The sequence below is a fragment of the Coffea arabica genome, chromosome 2e (assembly GCF_036785885.1).
Source record: "Coffea arabica cultivar ET-39 chromosome 2e, Coffea Arabica ET-39 HiFi, whole genome shotgun sequence".
NCBI classification, from domain to species: domain Eukaryota; kingdom Viridiplantae; phylum Streptophyta; class Magnoliopsida; order Gentianales; family Rubiaceae; genus Coffea; species Coffea arabica.
This window is the reverse complement of record NC_092313.1, coordinates 32,725,042-32,730,669: the sequence shown is the minus strand read 5'-3', so window position 1 is coordinate 32,730,669 and position 5,628 is coordinate 32,725,042. Positions and strand designations below refer to the sequence as shown.

The following is a 5,628-nucleotide window of genomic DNA, read 5'->3' as shown; positions in this document are numbered from 1 at the left end:
GGGGTTTTGTTGGTTTTTGTTGTTTTTCAGTTTTAGGAAGGTGAAGGGTAGGAGAGAGAAAGGCGAGAGGGGTTTAGATGGTGACACGTGGAATCCTGAGGTATGATGAGAAAGTTTAGGGTGTGTGTGCACAGACCTTTCTTTTCCCCCCCTTTCTTTTGGTGTTAATGCACTACCCTCGCCAGCCTTTGGAGCAATCTGCACTTCCTACCCTAATATTTGTTTGAGTAGTGTTATATATATTACCAATAAATGAAATGATTAATTTTTCCTACACTAACAGTATATATATCGTCAGCATTGGATAAATGACAATTATACAAAATTTGAATTTAAAATCTATCTTTTACATGCGTCATGAATCTGACGCATCTAATGGTGATAGTGTATACACTGTTCGTGTATATAAGATTTATTCTAAATGAAATGCATCACTAAAATTCGCTTTCTACTTGAATGGCTGATTCGAAATGCACTTGAGACCTTTGGTAATGATATGGCTGACTCGAAATGCCATCTAAATTATTACTTGATAATAAGACGTTTCCAATTAAGTTGCTGCAAAATTGCAATTGATTCAGTCATCAAATCTATCTCTAACTCTGTGCCACAACCGGCTCCTCTTCAGCACCAGTAAAAGCCCTTCTCCATTGATATATATACCTTCTAGATCACGAAGCCAATCAATGAATAATTTCGAAGCCAAATGTCAAACACAAATAGAAATGCCCAAAAACAATTTTAACATCTAAAATAAAAAAAATTAATCATAAATTGTCTACTAAGGTTTGAGTATCTCGATCTTTTTTTTTTCCCCTATGATTGTAACTTCATTTGCAATGTTTTCATTAAATCTTTTCCAAGATTTGATGGAAAGAAGGATAAGGCAAAGGGAAAAGGGGATTAAGAAATGGGAGAGTTTGGAAAAGGGAGGAGAAAAAAAATTAGAGGTTTAAGAGTATTGTAGATTCCTGGTAATCTGATTGTTGAAGGAGGGCACTACAGGTTTTATTTATTTATTTTTTTTTTTTGTGGAAAACTTTTGCTTCTACACATCAGAAAGTTTAGTAACTGTGATATCATCCCACTTTTAAAAGCGTTCATAGTCAAATTATGATCAACGATTGAAGGAGTCAAGATGAAATAGGGTCAAATAGCTCTACCATGCACGTCATGGACATTTGAAACCCCACCTTGGCTGCTAAATTACATGACCGCCCCTGAATTGCCAAATTATGATCAACAGTGACAGTCACAACTTCACAACATTGGATCCTTACATTTCAAACGTAAGATCCATTTCCAGCCTCCTAAATTTTTGGTGACTAATAGTTTGTTGGGAAAAAGAAATTACTCCACACAAGATCATTATTTATTTACGCCAAATCTAGCTATGATGAAAAAACCTACCTTTTTGCCACTTTTCTGACTAGAATGTCAATCATATTATGTATTCATACACTTTTCATTGGACAACCAAACTGGAAACGGTGTTTGGTTCTAAAAGAGTGAATGGTCGAAATGGTCACTTAACTATTTAAAATGGCACCCTTTGGTCATCAAACTTTTTTTGTAGCAAAAAAAGTCACTAAACTCACGTAAACGCACCAGCAAAGTCATTTTACCGAATTTTAGCGGTGAATCATCCGGTTACAAGGGTCTTGAGTTGAATAAATATTCTGATATGGACAAAAATGTCCAAAAAATTATTGGGGCAAGTGAACTCACAGATTGTTTCATTCTCAAAGTTGACCAATCGATCGACATTCACTTCATCTTCTCCGGTGAAGTTTACTAGTTGGGAACACTTCACTTTTCAATTTGACCCAGCGTAGAAGTTTACTGGTTGTGACCGAGATTCACTCTCCTCTCTGTCTCGTCACTTCCGACCTCCCTACTATCCCTATCCGCCCCACCACTAACCCCGACCCAACATCCAACTCCGACGACGATGACCCTTTGAGCCCATAGGTTTCATCACTGCTTTCTCAAATTGGTCTCTCGAGCCATACCCATTATTTGCTCAGTCTTCGATTTCCTTCGCCAGCCACCTAGCTGAGTTGGAAAGAGTCTTGGCAGTTCCAATGACTACACCCAGCCAAAAAAAAAAAAATGTTTACCCAGAAAAATGTTTTTTTCTTTTACAGAAAAAGAAAAGAACAGAATGATACTTTTTTTTTGTATTTCCGCAGCCGTGTGCTCCCATCCGTCACCAGTGGGTTGCCGAGGGCAGCCGTTGAAGGGAGTGCTGTGCTATCCCATTCTTCGAGAAAAGAAAAGGAATAAAGCCTTCTGCTAGTCAGCGAGCCAGTTACACGGCATACGGGTTTTCTTCTTTTATTTGTGTTGATCTGAGCACCGCCCTAGCGAACTATTGGGCTGAGGCACCCAGCCCAGACAACTTTGGAGTATAGCCTGAGTCACTTCCAATAGCTTCAGTCAAGCTCTTAAAATACGAGAAATCTCAATTTGATTTCAAAGCAGCAGATTTTACTGATTCACTTCCTGTCCTCATCCCCATCCCCCTCTCTTCATGCTCAACGATAATACTCTTAAATTATTGCCACCACCTTTAATCATTCCCTGTTTCTCATTTTAAATTACAGTCTCTATTTTTACCGCCGGAGAAGACGAAGTCAATATATGGGTTCAAAAGTGGTTTGGGAATGAGACAATCTATGGCTTCACCTATTTCAATAACCTTTCAGACATTTTTGCCCCTTGACTATATTCCTCCATTCCACGTTACCCATGCCACCGGATGAGAAACCGCTGAAATTCGGTAAAATGGCTCCGCTGGAGAGTTTTTGCGAGTTTAGTGACCTTTTCGGCCACAAAAAAAGTTTGGTGATTAAAGGGTGCCATTTTTAATAGTTTAGTGATCTTTTGGGCCATTCACTCGTTCTAAAATGCAATGTTTAAAATGTGAAAGGCTAATTGTCTTATTGTGAAGGTGAGTGGCTTAATTATCAAAAAGTAAAGATGTTAATGGTTGATTATGCTATATGGTTAGTAGTTCCATTGAATTTCGGGAAGGGAGCTATCTAATTGTTAAAATTTGCCCAATAATTGGCTCATGACTTCAGCTATTTAGTATTATTTTCAATTTTAGACTCGACAGTTATTAGCGTAGCACAATTTGAATCTATTCCAAAAGGAGAAAAAAAGTAGGAAATAAATTTTCCTTAGTTCAATTTAGCTTGTCAAATTTTATTTTGTTTTATTTTCATAGTTGCACTAGTAACTGCTAGAAGATATATCTCCTTAAGGGCATGCCATCTGAAAAAAAAAATGTGGTTTAGTACTAAAAATAGGCTAAAGCACTTCAATGACATAGTTGCAAACCATTGTTATACATGCTCATATTTTCAAGGAACTATATAAGTTAACTTTTACTATTTTCTTCTCTTGAAGAGGTAAGCACGGGAGTTAAAAGTTCTTTAGTGAATTTTATTTTTTCAAAAAAAAATGATTGGATATGAAGCTAGGACAATCATAAATGGTACATGTTTGAAATGTTAATGCCTAAGTTGATGCAATCTGAATATTGGTGGCTAAGATCACAACTTATGAATTTGTTAGGACTACTTTGGCAATTATCTGGTTCTTGAATGTTGACCATGCAGTACAGTACACGTAAGAGTATTTTAGCTAATTTTGATAACGTTGGGAATGTTTAATTAGCATGACCCCTGAATTGCCATATGGTCCTTTCTACAAATTTTGTTGAAATTTTGACATGGGGAAAATGGATGTCAGTTGAGACTGTCACTGTTGATTTTAGTTTTATCACTTTGGCCTGCAGGAGATTAGTAAATTTTATTCATTAGAGAGAAAATCAAAAGAAAATGTCTTTTAAGCTTGACCAAAGTAATAAAATGTTGTTAGTAAAATATATAGTGCAGCAACTGCAAAAATCATTTCAAATTGGAAATCACACTTCACCAATCTTTATTTGCCACTAGTATGGAACAAAAAGCATGGATAGTCGAGGAAGAAAAAAGTATGAGATGAAGGGTTTTAGATTACAGTGTTCAGAAAAAATGGCAGCCTTGTCAAATTAATTTAGTTTTGAAGACAGACTAATAAATTTTCAGTCATTTCAGTATGAGTTGGCCAAGAGTGAACTATTCACCTCTCCTCCAGTTTGATTCTTTGGCAGCTAATCAGTGGCCACCTCCAGCATCTTGTATTGTCCTGTGCCCATATGGTAATGTTAATTTTCATTGCAAGACTATTTATTGTTTTTTTCTTGGTTATACATTTCAAGAGGTCTATTATCTATATAGAAAACATGTTAAAATAAATGTTAAACGTATTCATTTTGTAGTTGAGAACTCTGTTGATATGTTTATCGGGTTTATTCTTTAATCTCTAAACTTTGAAATGGAACACTTTACTCCATAGAATATAAAAATTGTCTCGCTTAAGTAAAATCATTGATCGAGGTGGGACAAATTCATACTTATGCATGACAAATTTTATATTTTAGAGATTAAAGTGAAATAGATTTTATACTTTTGGAACCTATGTGAAATAAATTTTATATTTTAAAGAATAAAGGGAAATAGACTTTATACTTTGAAGACTAAAGTATCTCACTCTCCAATTTAGAACCAAAGCAAGAATTCAAGGACATTCAAGTGAAATTAACCCAATCTTTATAGCCCAATTTCGTGTTTATAGAGTATATTGCTATTCATATAGAGTATATTGCTATTCATTTGGTGAAATTCCTAATCCATAAGCACAATTTTCTTTGAAGCCCATCAAAGATCTAGAATTGTTCAGATTCCAAATAATGGGCTGACAATTTCTTGATGTTGTAGCCCAGTAAGGACGTGGCAATAGGAAACTACGTGCCCAAGCATTGAGAATTTACTTTGCCCATCACACATGCCAGAAAGGTTTTAGGGGAAAGAGGCCCTAAAAACAACCAAGATGAAAATATTCATTCTTGTGTTATGGAGGTTCTCATGCTTTACCTCTTTGAACACACACAAAAAATTAAAAAATTTTGAAAAAATTTCCTAAACTAATTAATCTGTAAGATGTTTGACCCCCAAAAAATATACTAATATGTAAGACAATAATAGGTTATGTGTTTAGTGATGATGCAAATCAATAAATAATTCAAGGTACACATTGATGGTTTTTATAAAACGCCAGTAAAAGAACACATTTTTACTCAAAAAAAATTATAGGATATACCCCCCCCCCCCTTTTACTTGATGATTGTTGATATTGATACTGTATTACATGCACTTGTTAAAGTGCAATTAGATCGACAATGAAACGCAGCCTAGTTGGTAAGACGTTTTATTTGTAACTGATAGATCACGAGTTTAAGGTTCGAGTTATCAAGGAGGATAAGTGAGAAATCTTTAAAAAAAAAAAAAGTATAATTCGATTTTAAATCATCTTGATATTAGTGGGCCAATTGACAAGATTTTGCAGCTGAACCTTGAAGTTGCAAAATCTTTATATGAGCAGCCCGACAAGCACCCCGCTACCACTAAAAATAAAACAAGCGAAAGACGTCATACAAGGTATCTTGCTAAAGTTCATTATTGGGGCAATTAGATTTCTTGTGGAGGTAATTCTTAGCAAAAGAATGAGCTGAAAATT

The 5,628-nt window shown here is 35.3% G+C and overlaps 1 long non-coding RNA gene across 1 annotated transcript; it reads right to left on the bottom strand.

Moving 5' to 3' along the window:
- Positions 1 to 1,677: 1,677 nt before the first annotated feature.
- LOC140037267 (uncharacterized) lies at positions 1,678 to 2,635 on the bottom strand. The gene is made up of 2 exons (XR_011841186.1): positions 2,172 to 2,635; positions 1,678 to 2,088 (listed from the first exon to the last, which is right to left on the bottom strand). It is a non-coding gene; the product is annotated as an uncharacterized lncRNA (long non-coding RNA).
- Between the last annotated feature and the right edge of the window lie 2,993 nt (positions 2,636 to 5,628).